The sequence below is a fragment of the Erinaceus europaeus genome, chromosome 3 (genome assembly GCF_950295315.1).
Source record: "Erinaceus europaeus chromosome 3, mEriEur2.1, whole genome shotgun sequence".
Lineage (NCBI taxonomy): Eukaryota > Metazoa > Chordata > Mammalia > Eulipotyphla > Erinaceidae > Erinaceus > Erinaceus europaeus.
Window position 1 is genome coordinate 168,997,488 of NC_080164.1, and position 19,923 is coordinate 169,017,410.

At 37.9% G+C, this 19,923-nt stretch overlaps 1 protein-coding gene across 3 annotated transcripts in view; it reads left to right on the forward strand.

Annotated features, from left to right (window-relative positions):
- PPARGC1A (PPARG coactivator 1 alpha) overlaps positions 1–19,923 on the forward strand; it is an 883,428-nt gene that overhangs the window by 814,779 nt on the left and 48,726 nt on the right. The gene's annotated exons all lie outside the window — the stretch shown is intronic.

The following is a 19,923-nucleotide window of genomic DNA, read 5'->3' on the forward strand; positions in this document are numbered from 1 at the left end:
CTCCCTCTCTTACCATTTTCTGTCTCTCCCCTCTCAATTTATCTCTGTCCTATCCAAAAAATAGAGAGAGAAAATATATATCTCCACCAGGAGCAGTGGGTCTGTAGTGATAACCAAGTTCCAGTGAGTGAGAACCCGGGTGGCAATAAATAAATAAAAATTAAAGATAGTTGGAGACCTAGTATTCTGTGACGGAAGAAACTGTCATGTGGGTGGTATGTGAGAGCTACAGATACTGATCATGGAGCTAAGAAACTGTACACGTTACAACAAAATGCCTAGTAAACTATTAGTATCATCTGATGGTAGTCGTCATCTGATGAACTGATGAGTGCTGAAGAAGGGCCAGCACTTGAAAAAGATAACAGACAAGGACTAGGCATGGGGTTCAAAGGTGAGGTCCCAGTGGGCAATGAAAATGAGAATTGGAATCAGGAGAGACAGCCTCTACAGAAAATGGGTGAGAAGTCACTCTGCATTGGATGAAGCTGTAGCATCCACATTCTGTAGAAACAATGAGGGACTCTGTGGTGTCTTTATTTTCATTTCTTCATCATTTTAATGGATGGGAGAATTAATGGTTTAGACAGTTGTTGACCCATGGATTTCTCACGTCCCCATGGTAGATGTCTACAGAGCACTCACTCCTGGAATTGGTCCTTCCCACCAGCAGGCACCAAGAGCCCAAAGCCCCTTCCTCAGCCTACCCTATTCAGACTCTTTTTCTTTGGTGTGGTACACCTAACCCAGTCCACATTTTACTTCTTGTTGTCTCTTTCTGTCCTTGTTTTTGTTTTCTCTTTGTGTCCTTGTTTTTAAGTTCTGCCTATGAGTATGATCATCTGATATTCATCTTTTTTTCCTTATGATTTACTTCATTTAACATGATTTCTTTAAACTCTATCCAAGATGAGGTGAGAGAACTTCCATTATTGTCAACAAAGTGTTCCATTAAATAAAGTATTCACATATATATATATAAAACAATTTTCTTAGCTCTGTCATTGGACATCTGGGTTGCTTCCAAGTTAAGGCTATTAAAAATTGCACTGCTGGAGGGTTGGGCAGTGGTGCAGCAGGTTAAGCACACATGGCTCAAAGCACAAGGACTGGCATAAGGATCCCAGTTAGAACCCCTGGCATCCCACCTGCAGGGGAAGGGGGGATCACTTCACAAGTGGTGAAGCAGGTCTGCAGGTATCTTTCTTTCTCTCCCCCTCTGTCTTCCCGTCCTCTCTTGATTTCTCTCTGTCCTATTAAAAAATGACAGAAATAACAATAACAGTAATAGCAACAATGATAAACAACAAGGACAATGAAAGGGAAAAAATAGCCTCCGGCAGCAGTGGATTCATAGTACATCACTGAGTCCCAATGATAACCCTGGAGGTGAAAAAAAAATGCACGGCTATGAATATAGGTGGGCATGGATCTCTTCAGATGGATGTATTTATTCCTTTAAATATGTGTCTAGGATATCTTACATTAAAAAGGTGGGACAGATGATAGGCTCTGAAAGGAAAACCTTTTCTGCTATGCCTCTGTGATAGATTATAACAAACACTTTGACCTTCTCTCTAGAGCTTCACCATTTAGTCTTTGTATTAGTGACTCTTCAGTCCTGGCTCCCATTAGAAAGTTACCAAGAGGGCGTTGGGTGGTAGAGCAGCGGGTTAAGCACATGTGGTACAAAGAGCAAGGGCCAGCTTAAGAATCCCAGTTGGAGCCCCCGATTCCCCATCTGCAGGGGAGTCACTTCACAAGCAGTGAAGCAGGTCTGCAGGTGTCTGCCTTTCTCTCCCCCTCTCTGCCTTCCCCTCCTCTCTCCATTTCTCTCTGTACTATCCAAGAATGAACAACATCATCAACAGCAATAATAATAACCACAATAAGGCTACTACAACAAGGGCAACAAAAGGGAGAAAATAAAAGGCTCCAGGAGCAGTGGATTCATGGTGCAGGCACCGAGCACTCAGCGATAACCCTGGAGGCAAAAAAAAAAAAAATTACCAGGGGAACTTTGATTCTGATTTAACTTCTTAGTGGAAGGATACATGGTTTTTTTTTTTTTTTTTTTTTTTTTTTAATGCTCACAGGATTCTAATATAAAGCTAAGGTTCAACTCACGGCCTTAGAAGAAGTATCTCTCACTAGATGAGGAAGATAGAATATTTTTTGTTAAGTCAAGTTTTTGTACAAAAAATAGTGCTTCAAACATTTTCAGAGATTGAAATGTTTCTACGTTACCCTACTATGAAAAATTTTCTAAGAAAAAAAAACTAACCTAAACCCTTCTGTAAATAAGAAATAAGCCTGGTGATATGTCTATGGCTTTCTCTAACTAAGACTTCCTATGGTTTTAACAATTTATTTATTTTTACTGTTGTTTATTTTACTAACTATCTGCCTTTTCCTGCTAGAAAAACTTAAGTCGTGGCAGGTATATTCAATTATTTTGCTCATTGCTATATCCCTGGCACCAGGAACACTTAGTATATACTCAGTCAACATTTGTGAATAATGTGACACTTGTTTTGACATGAAAGTCATAGATTTTATTCCCAAGTTGCTGTGAATTTACTGAAAAACATAGACATGGTCAGCTAGGGAGATGTTCCAGAGGGTAGAACACTGGTCTTGTGTGTGTAAAGTAATCAGCACTACACATGCAAAATTAGTGTACATTATCTCCACCCACCGCCCCACAGCCCTCTCTCATAAAACAAATAAATCAAGCTTTGTTTTTTTACTGACACCAGGGTTGTTGCTGGGGCTTGGTGCCTACATTATAAATCCATGGCTCCCATTGGCTATTTTTTTCCTTTTATTTTTGTGTTTTTATTTTATTTGATAGTACAGGTAGAATTGAGAGGGGATGGGGACCTAGCGAAGGAAAAAGAGAGACACCTAGAGACCTTCACCATTCATGAAGCATCCCTCCTGCAGATGGGAAGCAGGGGCTTGAACCCATGGCCCTGTGCACAGTGAATTGTGTCCATAAGCAGGTACATCACAGTCTGCCCCCTGCAAATGTGTGTGTGTGTGTGTGTGTGTGTGTGTGTGTATAATTTAATTATAATCCAGTGTTTCTTTAGTGTCAGCAGTTGGAGCTTCTCACTTAAAATATTTTAATTAGTGTTGTGGCCTAAAGAAGAAAAACAAAAAGACAGTTGTAAAATAAGTACTCTTTGCTATCACTCTCTTTTAGTATTCTCCTGGGAAACAAAGTGGCGTAGTAGAAAAATCTAGAAACCCATAAACCCCAAGCACATGAAAGTTTAGACCAATCATCAGTTGACTTTGAGAATACCTGCTTAATCCTTTGGGCATTGAATGTTTATCCAGTTTGGTTTGAACTTCTTGTGTCATTTCCCATATTGTTAAATGCAGCTAAACATTTGAAAATCCAGTTGTCAAGGTCTCTTAAAAGATGCTTCTGTTGGTGTTAGTTTCCACATTGTCTAGCTGGGTATCACGAGCTCCCTGACTGTGCATTCTCATTACATCAGCATATAAATCACCAATAATCCTGAGTGACTCTGTATCTGCATTTGGCTCAGTGTGAAGACCACCTATAAAGATTCCTCACAAGGGGAGCACTCACTCTGCCATTAGGAGAGTTCAGTCTCCAAATTCTGAGAGATTGAAGACTTAGCTTAGAATCCCTGAAGACCCAGACTCATGTGGAATATTTTGTTACGAAATTATGGAGATGATGTATTACTCAGACTGTGTTTATTTGGCAAGTGTTTGACAGCCCACTGCTCTGTTCAAGACTCTTAGTTGGAAAATAATATAAAGGTTGGTCAAGTAGTCTAAGGCCCAATGGCAGGTCTAAAGGACTTCTGTTCTCCTAGAGGAAGGGTCATGAGTGGTACAGAGATTACCAGGAAGCATACTTTGATTTCCTTCACCCTTGCTGTCTCCTTGTTCCCTTATAGAGACTGTACTGTTTGTATAAGTAATGTATACATTGTTAAGAACATATACTGTAAAGAGCATCTGAGAGAAGCATCACTTGTGTGCTAGTGTTAATATAGTCTGCTAATTTGCAACAGGAAAACTTTATCAGTCATTTATAGTAGGCCTTCTTTCTGAAGGTCTGGTACTGTTGTTCTGATTAAGCCATGCTCCTGTTCAATGCTTGCTAAGTATTTTTAATATCATTCCTCCTTATAAACTATGAAAAAAATACGTTACTCATCTTAAGTTCTCACCTCAGGACTTTTGCACTTACATTCTTGTGTGCTTGGGATAAATCTTTTAAACTACGATGACTGATACTTTATACACTGTCTTATTCTTTCTATACATGCACATACTAAATATTTATTATTATTATTTTGCCACAGGGTTATTGCTGGGGCTTGGTGCTTGCACTAGGAATCCACTGCAACCTGTGACCATTTTCCTTTTTTTTTTTTCTGTGACAGAACAGAGAAATTGAGAGGAGGAGGGGAGGTAGATAGAAAGGGAGAGAGAAAAATAGACATCTGTAGACCCACTTCACTGCTCATGAAGCATTCCCCTTGCAAGTGGATAGCAGGAGCTTGAACCCAGGTCCTTGTGCATAGTGATATGTGTGCTTAACTGGATGAGCCAGCACTCGGCCCCTTGCATATATTCAGTTATGCTATCAAATAGTGCAAACAATAGATATGCTTCAAATATTCTTCCTGATCAACCTTTTCTCTTTAATAATATATATATATATATATATGTATATGTGTATGTATGTATAGCCAGGATTATTATTAGGGCAAAGTGCCACCACAAGGAATCTACCTCTCCCAGAGACCGTTGCCCCCCTTTTCCCTCTCTATTTTATTTAATATAATAGAGAGAAATTGAGAGGGGTCAGGTGGTGGTGCACCAGGTTAAGTTTACATATCACCAAGCACAAGGACTGTTCTCCAACCTGTAGGAGGTCTACTTCATGAGTGATGAAGCAGGTGTACAGGTATCTGTCTTTCTCTCCCTCTCAATTTCTCTCTGTTCTATCTAATATATATATATCAGGAGAGAGAGAAATTGAGAGGGGAGAACGTGATAAAGAGAAAGATAGATACCTGTACTGCTTTACCCCTTATGAAGAGTTCCTTATGCAGGTGGAGAGTAGGGGTTCAAACCCGGGTCTTTGCACATGGCGAAATGTATACTCAACTGGGAGTGCCAGTGCCCAGCCTCTTCAACCTTTTTTCTTTATTATTATTTTTTCTAGTTTATTTATTTTAAGGGTTTTTTTTTTTAAGCTTCTTCTTAACTCTATTTCATTTGATAGAACAGAGAGAAACTGAGAGGTAGGAAAGATAGAGATGGAGAGAGAGACACACCTGAAGCCCTGTTCTACTGCTCATGAAGCTTCCCCCCTGCAGGTGGGGACTATGGACTTGAACCTGGGTCCTTATACATAATAATACACGCACCTAACTAGGTGTGCCAAACACCCAGCCCTCTCTTTATTATTTCTGTATATTTGTTCAACCTTCAAACAACATGAACTTGAACTATGTGGGTCCACTTACATATGAGTTTTTTAAATAAATATTATCAATGCATTAATTGTCATACCTGTAAACAAATATTTCCTTTTCACAATGGCTCTTCTTTTTCCTGTTTTATAATTATATTTTTTTAATTAGTCAATTAATTAATTTTACTGGAGTTAATTAATCACAGTATATTTGCCCTGATATCTCAAGTGATTGTATCCTGCACAACAGTGTTGATGTAGGTACTAAGCCCAATTCATCTCATAAGCAGAGAATGTCAGCTTAAATGATCCATCAACATGCATTTTCTTCTAATATTACTTTTTTAATAATATTTTTCTCTAGCTTATTTTACTGTAAGAACTGTGTATATGTGAATGGTTTCATGGTAAAACACAGGGCTTTCCTGTGTGTAAGGTCCCAGGTTCGATCCCTTAAATCTTTTTTTTTAAATTTTTTTTATTATTATTTATTTTCCCTTTTGTTGCCCTTGTTGTTTTGTTGTTACAGTTATTGTTGTTGATGTTGTCCTTGTTGGATAGGACAGAGAAAAAAAAGAGAAAGGAGGGGAAGGCAGAGAGGGGGAGAGAAAGATAAACACCTGCAGACCTGCTCCCTACCTGCAGGTGGGGAGCTGGGGGCTTGAACCAGGATCCTTATGCTGGTCCTTGCACTTTGTGCCACGTGCGCTTAACCCACTGTATTACCACCCGACTCCCGATCCCTTAAATCTTATATGGCAGAGTTGAGCAGTGCTTTGGTGTGTCATTCACTCTTTTCAATCAATCATTCAATCAACCAGGCAGTCAATCAATCAATCAATTCTTAAATGGACCTCTTTGGCTTAGCAGTAGAGTGAAACCACTAGTCTCATTTCTAGGCACTTTATAAAAAGTTATTTAGGATGACCCAGTTGGTGGCACAGTGGGTAAAGCATTGAACTCACTAACATAAGGTTCTGAATTTGATCCTTGCTATCACATATGCTATAGTGATATCTTGATTCTATGAAATAAATAAATGCATTAGTTATACTTTACATTTATTTAAGAAAAAGATTACAGTTATGTATATATGTTTATAAGTCAATGTGGCATTTAAAGTGTGTTAATATATAATAATTTTTAGGTAAGGGTCAGGTCACTGGCAGATTCTAAATCCCTTATTGTTAAAGAGCTAACTCTATATATATATCGGTATATGTTCTCCCTGTGGATGTTATATGTATGCTGTATTCTCTCTGTTTCTCTGTGTAATGTATTTGCACATATTTGTAGTCTATCTATTGACTATGTCTTTGATAGGCCTATTTGATTACTATCTCCTGTCCTCTTTGTAATAAACTAATTTTTTAATTTTGTATTTACTTATTGGATAGAAACAGCCAGAAATTAAGAGGGAAGGAGATGATAGGAAAAGAGACAGAGAGAGACACCTGCAGCCTTGCTTCACTACTCACAAAGCTTTTTCTTAATAAACTAAATTTTTAGGACCTATAAAACATTCTATAGAACTATAGGTTATGGGAGTTGGGTGATATTGCAGCGGGTTAAGCGCACATGGCATGAAGCCCAAGGACTGGCCTAAGGAACTGGGTTTGAGCTCCTGGCTCCCCACCTGCAGGGGAGTCGCTTCACAGGCAGTGAAACAGATCTACAGATGTCTATCTTTCTCTCTCCTCCCTCTGTCCTCCTCTCCTCTGTCCATTTCTCTCTGTTCTATCCAACAATGACAACATCAACAGCAACAATAATAACTACAGCAACAATAAAAAACAACAAGGGCAACAAAAGGGAAAATAAATAAATTTTTAAAACGAACTATAGGTTATAAATGCCTACAGACAATAATTATGTGTTTGTAGGTACATACATTGAATTGGTATAAGGTAAAAGGCTACATGTATGCTCATGAGTTAAGAGTCTACCTGGTATTCATGTATTTCAAGTAATCACACCATGAAATAAATAAGTTGTCACAGACTTCTCAAACTTTGTCTTGTTACTCTATCATATCAATCCTTACAAAGCAAGTTATATAGAGTGTGAGGCTATTTGAACATTCCTTACAGTTAATATTTGATATCATACTTAAAATATATTTATTGCATAATTTTATTTTTTAGGATTTCTACCCTTATCCCCTCTTTTGTTTGAATCCCCTCTCTACCTTGAGGTTTACATTAAATGTTCCCTCTATTATGGAATATTTCTTTTTTAAAAGAGGTATTTATTAGTGGGAGAGATAGGGAGGGAAAGAGAGAAGAGACAGAAGAGAGTAGGGAGAGATAGATAAGTAGATAGATAGATAGATAGATAGATAGATAGATAGATAGATAGACAGACAGACAGACAGACAGACAGACAGACAGACAGACAGATTGGTAGAGAAGAAAGAATAGGACCAGAGTATCACTCTGGCATATGTAATGATGATAGCATGAATCAAATGTGAGACCTCAATATTTTAACTCCAACATTTTATAAAGTTTATTTCCATTTCCCTAGTTATCTATGGTAGGATTTTTTTTTCAACATGGCTGTATTTTTTTTTACCTCGTTTGAATTCAGTCTTGTACATAGAACAGCAATAACAACTGTCTTAATATCTAACATAAGTTCTGACTATATCCCAGACATTATTCTCCACATTTTACATGGATTAGCTTAAGTGAGCTTCAACATACATAGTGCTACAATGCAAGTCTCGTTTATTGTAACATATTTCTCAGATATGTAATCTGAGACACAGGTTAAATAACTTGATGAAGATCACATTCTTTGTACATGATGAACTCAAGATCCGAACTCTTGTAGTCTAACTTCAAAGTCTGCATTTTGCCTCACTGACTTTTTCATAAGGACATAAAAATTGTATAAGGCTTTTGGGTGCCTTTTGTGAGCTTTCAAAAATGTCTTAAGAAGTCAAGAAATGTTTAAGAACTCTGAAAGTATACAGGATAAAATCCCTCAGAGTCACTTAGCATGTATAAAATAGACCACAAAACCAAATTGTATGTTGTGATAATGATGCTGGTCAGAAAACAGAAGAAGAGAATTACTGGCAATAAAAGAGTAAAATACCAAAGGGATAATAAAAAAAAATGCAAGGGGTAAATAACCAATAAGTTGTAATCAACAAGGAAGTGTAGACTATAAAATATCTAGGCACATTAATGTAAGATATTGAGAATAATAATTCACCTAGAATAAATAAAATATGCTATTAATAACTTTTAAGAGCTGCTTGAGTTGCATGTGTTAGGGAGGATAAATCTAGCATTCATAGAAACATAAATTCCAGTTTGATCTACACACTACTCAACAGCCACAGAACAGCAACTTACAAAACTTGCATGATTATGAGACTCAGTTGGGAAGCTTATCAAAACTGCTGAATCCTCAACTGAACCTCTACTACAATTGTTCTCCATGGTGGGGAGGGTGAGCAGGGAAGTTTTGTCTTTTAGCAATTTTCAAGCAGCGCCTGGAGTAGTATCTGGAGACAGTTTTTGGTTTTCCTAATTGGGAGGTAATTCTGCCATCTAATGGGTAGAGGGCACAGCTGCTGTGAAAAAAATACTTTAAAAAATCACAGGAAAGCCCCCTTCCTTCCCCAGTGTAATGAGTGATCAAATTCCCAATAGCAGTAGGATCCAAGTATAGGAAATCCCCTCTACAGATTTTGATGTAGTGGTTCTGTTGTGGGGCCTAGAAACCTGAATTTCTACCTAGGAGCCCAGATTATACTTACAAAATTTTTAGAAGCTTGAACATTCCAGTATGAACTGGGTTCATTAAAAAAAAATCCTGTGGAAGAAGAATAAGCACATAAAGTAGGTTTTGAGGTAGGTAGAATATGAACAACTAAAGGAGAAAGGGAAGAACATTCTTGTAAAGAACATAGTACTCAGTAGACCAAAGATGGTCTAAGCAGTAACACTGTGATAGCAATAATTAGTAAATACTGAGAAGTAATTTCAAAGAAACCTCCTTCTACATGGAAGACTGATTCTGCTTCATGGGGTATACCTTATTTCCCCACTTATGCAATTATCTGTTGATCATTGATAAAGCCTCTCTGACCCACTGTATCCTCTAATAAAAATTTAGAATAAACTATTGCAAAATCACTCCCATTTTTGTTCTAATAATCTCTCTTATAAAATCCCAACATATAAAGAAAATCAGTGAGAATAAGAGTTTATCAGATATGTCTTGTTTGATGTCCAACCCTGCCTCTGATTATTCACAGTTTTGAAATATGTAATAAGGCTAATGGGTGTTCTAAATGGAAAAATATATATATATGCACTAGGCACATAGGGAGCTCTTAATAAAGATCTGACAGTATTTACTATTTTTTTATTAAAGTAATGCTTACTGTCTTAATACTTATGATATTATTTAAATGAGAAAACATCAAAGCTGGGCTTTAAGGTAATACTTAGTATTCTATGCCAATCTTAGCAACTGATAGTTTAGTGCTTTGTTTTGATTGAAGAGCAGTGAGAACATTCTGCTTCATGGAAATGAGTATTTGTAAATGGCTCCTGGTTACAAATTGCTCACCCTTACTTATCAAGATATTCTTTAATCTGAAAACCAATACCAAATGATTCAACTTGGCAGCTTAATGCAGTGGCAGTCTTCATTGTGTTTGGTGTAAGAGAAATAACACGTGTGAGTTTGCATGTCATTGTCTAAAACCAAACTAGTTATCCTGGCATGTACATTCCATTATATAAGTACATCAAATATGTCCTATACTGTAAAATGAATAATCAGTTCTTACAGCCAGTGTACCACTGCCCAGGCTGCCACAGCTCACAGTTTGAAAAATCCTCTGGCCAAGATTAATATCTCTTCCCAACTTGTAGAGAACTATGCTATGCATAATGGAATAAAGAAATTCACTCTAGTCCAGATAGTGCCAGGCTAGCTTCGCCAGAGAGAGAGAGAGATGAGGAACTCGTGGCAGCGTGGTAATACAATTCTTTATTGATGTGGGCACCCCAGAGTCCAGTGTGAGAATAGCGGGTTTAGGCCACATGGAGCTAGTAAAATGGGCACCTCCCACTAAGCACACCAGCCCTTCTCCAGGTCTGGAAGCAGAAGAGAAAGAGTGAAACCAGGAACAGCAGCGGGCTTTATAGGGTAAAAATGGAAGTGGCAAGTCTGGAATGGGATTGGCTAGGAAAGGAGGTGGAGAAAAGAGTGCGAAGGTAGAAAGCTTCCATAGCAGCTGTTGTGAAGATTCTAACCAGTGAGATTAACCAATACCCTGCAGGCAGGGTGGGTCTCAGGCAAAACAATGATTATGTAAACAGACCACAGCATCAGCCATGGAGCAGAGAGGGGGGCTGCCCAACAAGATAGATTACACCAATTGCTTTCTCTTGATTAGTGAGCCTGATGCTCAGGAATGGACAGATAGTAAGTTGTTCTGGCACAGATTTTCTCCTCACAAGCCATCTTGGCTCTTCTGAGATATTTTCAAATTAATTGTTTGATGATGCATTTCATTGTCCTCCCAAACATCGCAGTTGGGGTGAAGTAATCTCTGCATTTACAAGACCCTTAACAATCACTCTCCTAACAAAAGAGGGACATTGTTCTGACTCTTGCAGATTCCAAGCTTTGGGGCCAATTTCGGAGTTAGCTACTCTGTAGCTGTCACTGTTCATCTTTCCTTTTTACTCACATGAATATTTTTTGGCTGTTTTCCTGGCCTATCAGCTGGTCTATGGGAAATGAACACAAAGTGAATAAGTCATAGACCAAAACAAGAATTCTATTAAGAGGATGAATTTATGGGGAGGGAAAGAAGTGGAAATCACAGGACAAGAATTAATGATAACAGGGGCCAGAAAGATAGTTCATTAGGTAGGCCAGACACTCTCCTATGTGCATGACTTAGGTTCAAATCTTGGTACCAATGAGAACTGCAGTGGAACCTGGGGTAATAGGAAAATATAAAACAAAATAAAAGAGAATGAAAGCTCAAATTTTATTCTTAGAGCTGGTTCGACTTTTTAGTTAAGTCATTTTTAGTAAGCATTTACTATATGTCAGGTGTCATGATATTTATCACAATGATCCAATTTTAGGTAAACTATGAACAAAATAAATCACAAAATGTATATTGAAAGATATATAAATATCAGTGGGACAAATATACCAGGCAGGTGATTGAAATGTGTATGGGAAGGTCTCATAGAAAAAGTGACATCTAAGTAAGGGAAATGATGAGTGAGCACATGATCACGTAGAAGAGCCTTCTGGGAAGGGGCAATTGCAGGTGCAAGGGTCTGGGGCAGGAGAATGCCTGGTATTTTTGTGCAGTAGTGTGGAGGTCAGAATAGTAGAAAGCGGTTCAGACCGATAAGTGGGGATACTGGCAAGGTCCAACAATGTAAGTTAGTGTAGATCAGCTTAGTCTTGATACACCCACATTAGCCAGAGATAGTCTGGTATAATACTTCAGTGGTTGATTATTTATAGTGCCACCTCTAGTCCTCAAAAATATTCTGGCTTGGGTGATCAATTATATAGTGACCCTAGAATAGGGTCACTATTATGTTTTTGTCATTTATTCTGAGACATGGAAAAACAGAATTTGCTGAGAAGAAGGATAAGAAAAGACTTTGATATTCTTAGGATGCCTAAGTCTTCTGTTGAGAATGTGTTGACAATGCCCAAGTCTTACGTGTTGAGAATTAACTTTGAGATGGGATAGAGAATGTCCAGGGTGAAAATATGGAAGCTAGTTAAGAATTTATAGGCTTATATTCTAGAATGTACAAAGCAACCAGGGTTGAGGGGTTTTACTTGGTGTCATGCTACTTGCTCATTGTGCAGGCTGACAGTATCAATTCTCTTGCCATCTAGTCTGAAAATAGACATGAGTCCATATATATTTCCTGAAATAACTTACTTTGAGGTCACCTTGAGTGTATCAACCAGGTTTTTCCTGGATCTTTCTCTTAAACATCTTTATTTACACTCTTGGCTCATGTAACATCTTTAGAATAAAGGATGCTACACATCAGTGTTTACTTAGTATAGATCGTGTGTATGTGTTACCAGTTAATGGTCTGCTTAAATAAGAGTCTAGAAATTATCAAGAATTAAATGGGCTTCCACAGACCTAAATAGTTCCATTTGTAGATTTTTTTCACTTTTACTAGTATTTAGACTTGTTTTTTTATTTTTGTAGGTATTATATTCTGGTTATGGTCATTGCTTTCCTTGGCTAGAGTGAATAAAAAAGAGGAGGGATAATAGGTTGATTTGATTTCTAGTCAACTACAATTGAGTATGACAGAATATATTCCAGACATTGAACTGTACACTCTCATAGATTTTATTGGGACTATTTGTACTTGAGATACAAGCTTGTGTGTGCTGTGAGGGCATGGTATGAATAGAGACATTTTACATACATGGCATTATAAATCTTCTGCATGTCCCTGGGAACACACAGTGACATTGATTGATGTTCTTTTATGGTGTTTCAGTACAACCTTAAACTCTACTACCAATTTTGGCATTCAGTGAAGGAAATGCAGTCTCTCACAACATCCTTAATTCTCATGGGAATAAAAGAAAAGTAGCTAACTTAAACATAAGTCATTTGTAAAAACTGAAAAGTAAAGTAATGGTTTGGTTGAACTTGAAATGTACTGATACCTATTTTGGAGAAGTGAGAGGGTAAAAAAGTAGAAGAAAGGGAGAACTTAAAACTGGATATTCAAAATATTGTAACAACCTCTTAATCAAAGATTCAGACCACTCTGATTTGATAATATGCAGAAAACGCTCAGTAAAGTGGCATCTAACCTAGTTAAAATAATTAGAGGAAGAAAACTAAAAACCTCAACTTCAATGTCAGTGGTCTAATCTGACTTAGTATTTTTTATTTCATTTCAGAAGAAAAAAATATCTATTTTGAATTTACTTTCTTGCAAACCTGGAAGCAACCATTGTACATCCTAAACTAATACATGTGAGAGTTTTTTTTTGCTCTTCTTCACATGAAATGAAGGTGCTCATGAAAGGGACTCGTATGGCCTACTGCATTCCTTATTTGAGTCCCTAAATCTATCATAAGTGTTACTTTCTCAGTCACTTGTTTATTTTCTTTTTAATTTTTATTTATAAAAATGAAACACTGACAAAAGCTCAGATCTACAGGGATGCAGAGATCACATAAGCTCCTAAGCTGAATATGGACCCCAGATGAGATTAAATTGATGGGGTTTACAGTCAACAATATTTATACTCCTTTCCCATATTTAGGAGCTATTCTCTTCCCTGGTCCAGCTTTCTGGTCTTTTTTCTAGGCATGACATCATCTCCCTAGACAAGAACTTAGATCCACCTGAATATCAGATGTCAGGCTAAGAAAATAACAACAACAACAACAACAACAACAAACTAGTATAGTTCCAGTCACTTATTGCCACTCCTGGTGGGATCTAGTGGAACAATAAATAATCCAAAATAGTGGATAATCCAAAAATGTCATTTATATTTGGCTTCAGAATATATTACCAGATGTTACTCCAGCAGATTTCACTTCCTAATTAGGCCTCACTTAAAGTGGGAGTTAATTTCATCTTCATTAGCTGCTTCCAAATCAGTAGGATGGGGCAAGGAGAAAGCCCAAGGCATGGTGGGTGTTTGAGAGGAAGCTAGCCCAGGGCTACAAGTCAGAGGTAGATCACGCTCAAAGAATGAAATTCAAATATGGGCATATCAACTTTTTCTTCCAAATAATCATCAATGTGGAAAGATTCTCTAATAGCAGTAAGGCAGATGATAATCTGAAATGTATAGCTAAAGAGAGAAAGAAAGAAGAAAAGAAAGAAAGGAAGGAAGGAAGGAAGGAAGGAAGGAAGGAAGGAAGAAAGAAAGAAAGAAAGAAAGAAAGAGAAAAAAAATAAGAGACTCAGAGAGTTTAAGTGACCTCTCATACATATTGATCTCTGGGTAAATAGTACCTAAGATACAGAAACTGATTAATGAATGATAAGAAGACCCCACTGTTTCCTTCTTATTGATGATTTGAATAATGAGGAAGCAAGGATTTCCCTGGCCTAATCCGCATTAAGAGAGCTAAGATAATGAAGCTGTGATTAAATGGCTATTAAACTATTTTTATCAAACAGAGATCAAGCGAGTGTGGGAATCTGGGGATGCAGAGTGTAATTGCAATGCTACAAGATGTGGGAAAAATTATAGTCATAAGCAGGGCTTGGTCCTGCCATAATCGGCTGCATTTAAAAATCTTTGCTATACCACATACAGTTTGACTAAGATTCTCTCTTCAGGTACCAGTTATCTTTTTTTATATTTTTAAAATTTATCTTTTTTAAATATTTATTTCCTTGTTGCTGCCCTTTTTATTGTTGTAGTTATTATTGTTGTTGATATTGTCATTGTTGGATAGGACAGAGAGAAATGGAGAGAGGAGGGGGGACAGAGAGGGGGAGAGAAAGATAGACACCTGTAGATCTGCTTCACCACCTGTGATGCGACTCCCCTGCAGGTGGGGAGCAAAGGGCTCAAACTGGGATCCTTAAGCCGGTCCTTGCTCTGTGCTACCACCCAACTCCCACCAGTTATTATCTTATAGTCCCTTGTCTCCTCTTTAATTTGGTGCATTTATTCAATCCTTGAATGCATTAGAGTAAGTTGAATTCACTGCCTGACTTTACCCTGTATAATCAGTTGGTAGATCCGTTTGCAAGACTTTATAAAGGGAGAAGGCCTGGATAGTAAATAGTGGATCACAAAGTTGGTCCTGGATGTGAATCAGGCATTCCCATATGGGTAGAATCTGTTTTCTTTCAACTGTGTATTTCTAATTCTATCACACTTAATGATGGTTACCTTGGACATAGGGACCCAGCAGTACCAAGAACAGTGCATACATCTTATGATTTTTTTTTTTGACTGCTCAGAACACTGGCTCCTGGTGGGGAGCCAGTGGCTTGAACCAGGTTTTATGCCCATCCTTGCACTTTGTGCCACGTGCTCTTAACCTGCTGTGCTACCGCCCGATTTTGGAGGGTTTTTTTTTAATTAATTAATTTATTTTTATGTGCTTTCTATATTCTTGGAAAGCCCTAAGAGAATCAAGTGTCACAGTCACAGGGACCTTTATTTCCGTTGTTAGAATAGCAAGTGACTGGCATTGTGTAAAGAGAGCCCAAGGTTGAAACTCACCCTAGGAGATACTGCTTGATAGTCACAAAGCTCAGCCATGGAAATACTTGTTGGTCCGTTTCCTGCCCTTTCTGCTGCTGGGAGCAAGTTAGAACCCAGCTTGGTAACTGTAGAACATTACACAATTGGTGAGATGTTCTTTTGTCTTTATTTCTGTGGTGTCTCTCTCTCTCTCTCTCTCTCTCTCTCTCTCTCTCTCTCTTCTCTCTCTCTCTCTCTCCCTTTCTCTCTCTCTCTTTCCCTTTCTCTCCCTCTCTCTCCCTTTCTCTCCCTTTCTCTCTCTCTCTCTTTTACTAGAGCACTGCTCAGCTCTGGCTTATCGTGGTGCAGGGGGTTGAACCTAGGACTTTGGAGCCTCATGCATGAGAGTCTGTTTGCATGACCATTATGCTATCTACCCCCCCACCTTCCTCTCTCTCTCTCTCTCTCTCTCTCTCTCTCACACACACACACACACACACACACACACACACACACACACACACACACACACACACACATATTTATATGGAGCTGGTACATCTACTTATATAAAAAAGAAAAAGAAGTCATTTGAAATAATTTGAAAGCACTTGTAGAATGCAATCTTGGGAGGGTTATCTAACCATGTCAGTGTCCTGAGTAGCAGGATTTTTCTGTCAAGTCACCTATGAATGGATATGCTCTGGTACACCATTGGCCTCATGTCCTATGACTTTGATTTATTTGTTCTGTAAATTGGGATTGAAGCCGTAATGCATATTGGTATTAATTGTTTAACACAGTCCTTTTTCACATCCATTGCCTTCTCTGGGGTATCTTGATTGTTGCAACTCATGCTAAGTTAATTGAAATTGCCACAAGGAGGGAGTGATGTCCACTCAACTTCAGAGACAGGAGACCTGTTGAGTGGCAGCACAAAAATGTCATCAGCAAAAGTCAGCTATCTATGATGAAAGAAAGCATAGCATCTGAGGAAAAATCCAAAACTTTGTGCCTTCATTTATTAAGAATAACTTTACAACATAAATGGTTTTGGAGGACCTTTCTGAGACCTACATAAGTGAGTGAAAATGAACAAGCTTAATAATTATATCTAATGGACACATACTATAAAAATAATGGCTATAGACCTCCAGTTCTGCACTGTTTTAGTTGCATCTTCTTTTACTTTTTATTCCTCTCCCTCTTCCTCTCCCCCCACCCCACCCTCCTCTCTCTCTCTCTCTCTCTCTCTCTCTCACACACACGCACACACACGCACACCTCTGCAGACATAATACCACCCTTCCATCCCACATATACTCCCTTTTCTTTATGGTTCCACTAGAGAGGAGAATTAAAATGATTGGTGGTTTTTATCAGATCTTGTAAATTAATTATGCCATTATCAAGCTCCAACATTTCTGTCATTGTATTTGGTTTACATTCACCTAGACTTTTTAAAGAAATTGGGGAAAACTAGTTAATTTAAGTGTTCTTTGTCATTTTGACTTGATTGGGATTACTGCAGTTTGTTTACACTGGGGATAGAATGAAGGCACTATTGTATTATGTGATTGAAAGCAAACAAAGGCTTGTAGTATTGTTGGAAAGACAAACACAATCTTTAAATCAGGATAAACAAAATTACTCATTTATTGGTCAACATTCTTAACTATTTTTTATGAGCTATTTTTGGATTTCAGTGAAATAAACCTTTCTGAAAAGCAAAATACTTTGAAAAAATGTCCAGTTCACTGAAAGTGTGGTGAATGTGTATGTGTGTGTGTGTGTGTGTATACCTATGTGTTTGAAATACTTTCAAAGTGTACCTTTAACACTTATTATGGAGATAGTTGTTAACAAAAAAATCGTATGATTTTGAGAAAATTCTATGTAATAATCGTTATTTGAAATGTGCATTTTGGACTAGGCAGTGGCATATGTGGTAGTGTGCACATATGTGAGGCCCCCGGGTTTCAGCCACCAGGCCCTACCTGTGGAGGCAGGAGAGAGCTTCATGAACAGAGTGGTGGTGTAGTTGTCCCTCTTTCTACCTCTTTTTATTCCCTTCCTAATCCTCTCTGTCTCAGAAAAAGAAAGGAAAGGGAAAAATAATGAAATGTATTTATTTTTTATCAAAGGCCATTTAATAACCAATAATTGTCTTTTTGGTATGGGCAGAATCTAAATTAAAATGAAATGGAGGTAATTGAAGGTTTTGGACGCCAAATGATTATTGTGGGCAGGAAACAAATGCAGATCATTTCCACATCTTTATTATTAAGATTATGTGATGTGGTTCAGAAGAATTGAGGCCAGAGTTGCTCAATATGCCTTTTCATTTCCATTGTGTCAATGAATTTTAAAGGATTGGTCAATTTATGGAAGAAAATGGTGTCGTTTTGAGATTAACACTTCATCCCTTCTCATCTAGGATTTACCTTCTGCTTAAAGGTAAGTCTTAAAATTCATACAGATGGCACCCCATCCCAGGTGCCTCAAACCACTTAACTGACAAAGTCAAGTCCAAGAAGATGCATTATGCAAATAAACACACCAAAAAAAGTTCAAGCAAGTCTACCTCGTGTACAAATGGCTCTTCCTGGCCTCTTGCATCAAAGGACAAAGAAGGCTATAGTTTTACTCCTGAGTGGAAACTCATCAGTAATGAAGGAAAACAATTTTTGTGTGAAAATAGAATGTATACATGATAAAGGCCTGCCTAATTTCTCTGTAATACAATTTGATTTTCTGATTAGCTGTCTTATTCTGTGATTCTTGTAATTTTGTCAGGTCAATTAACTGGAGTTCAGTGCTAGCGAGAAAGGAAGTGTGGGCACGGCTGACTTTATTAGATGTCAGCAGCTTAGGTGCATTTTGTAATGGGATCTGTGTCGGATAATTTCTCTATTAATGTCAAAGAGCATGGAACTTAAATAGAGAAAGAAAGAGAGAGACTTATGAAGTCGGTCAAAGTGGGAAAACAATGTGAGATGCTTTAAGAAGAAAAATAAAGTGATTTGTGCAATTTATTTGGTATGTAGTAAGTGCAGATCAATGAGTCATTCAGCAAGTCTTCAAAGTCTACTTATGCTACTCATCTAGCACTGGCAGTAGTTGCCCAGATGTATAGAATGTAACACGTCACCTTATAAACGTGGTTTGAAATAGATTTTAGTTTCGGAGATCCTAGAAACATTTGTCCACACAGGAAACCAGGCAGTAGCACAGTGCATTAAGTGCACATGGTGTGAAGCTCAAGGACTAGCATAAAGATCCCTGGCTCTCCACCTGCAGGGGGGTGGGGGTGTCACTTCATGAGAGGTGAAGCAGGTCTGCAGGTATCTGTCTTTCCCTCCCCCTCTCTGTCTTCCCCTCCTCTCTTGATTTCTCTTTGTCCCATCTAATAACAACAACAGCAACAACAACAACAGAGATAAACAACAAGTGCAACAAAAGGGAAAAAATAGCCTCCAGGAGCAGTGGGTTTGTAGTGCAGGCACCAAGCTCCAGCAATAACCCTGGAAGCAAAAAGAAAGAAAGAAAGAAAAAAGAAAGAAAGGTTTGTATACAGTATTGTCATATATATTTTATCTGTTTAAAAAATTAAAAGTATTTTTATTATCTTTATTTATTAGAGTCCATCAGAAATTGAGAGGGAAGGGAAAGATAGGAAGAGAGACAGACACCAGCAGCACTGCTTCACAACTCTAAAAGCTTTCCCCCTGCAGATCAGGACTGGGAGCTCAGTCCTTGTGTATTGTAACATATGCACTCAACCAGGTATGCCACCACCTGGACCTGATATTTTCTGTTACAGCAAATTGCTGCCAGGTTCTTTCCGTCTCAAAAATCCATAATTTTGTCCTACTTCACTTTATATCTCCAACACAGAGCACTGTCCTAATATAGAGGAGCTATTCAAAACTCTTTGTGGTATGGATCACTGAATATGAGTTTTCCAAGGTTTTTTTGGTGGGAATGAGTATGGAAAATGGGAGAAAAATGGAATGTGTTAGCAGGAACCCCTGTGAGGAGTAATATTGCATTCAAATTGTGGTCCAGAGCATGGAAATAAAATCATTTGAGAGACTTTTAGAAAATAAGATGCTACTTACTGATTAATCACACACAAGAGGATTCAGAATAGTTATTGAGTTTAGGAGTGAGGAGTTGTTTCCAAACTTGGAAAGACAAGAAAAAAAATTTTTTTTTAAATGAAAGGTCCCAAGTTT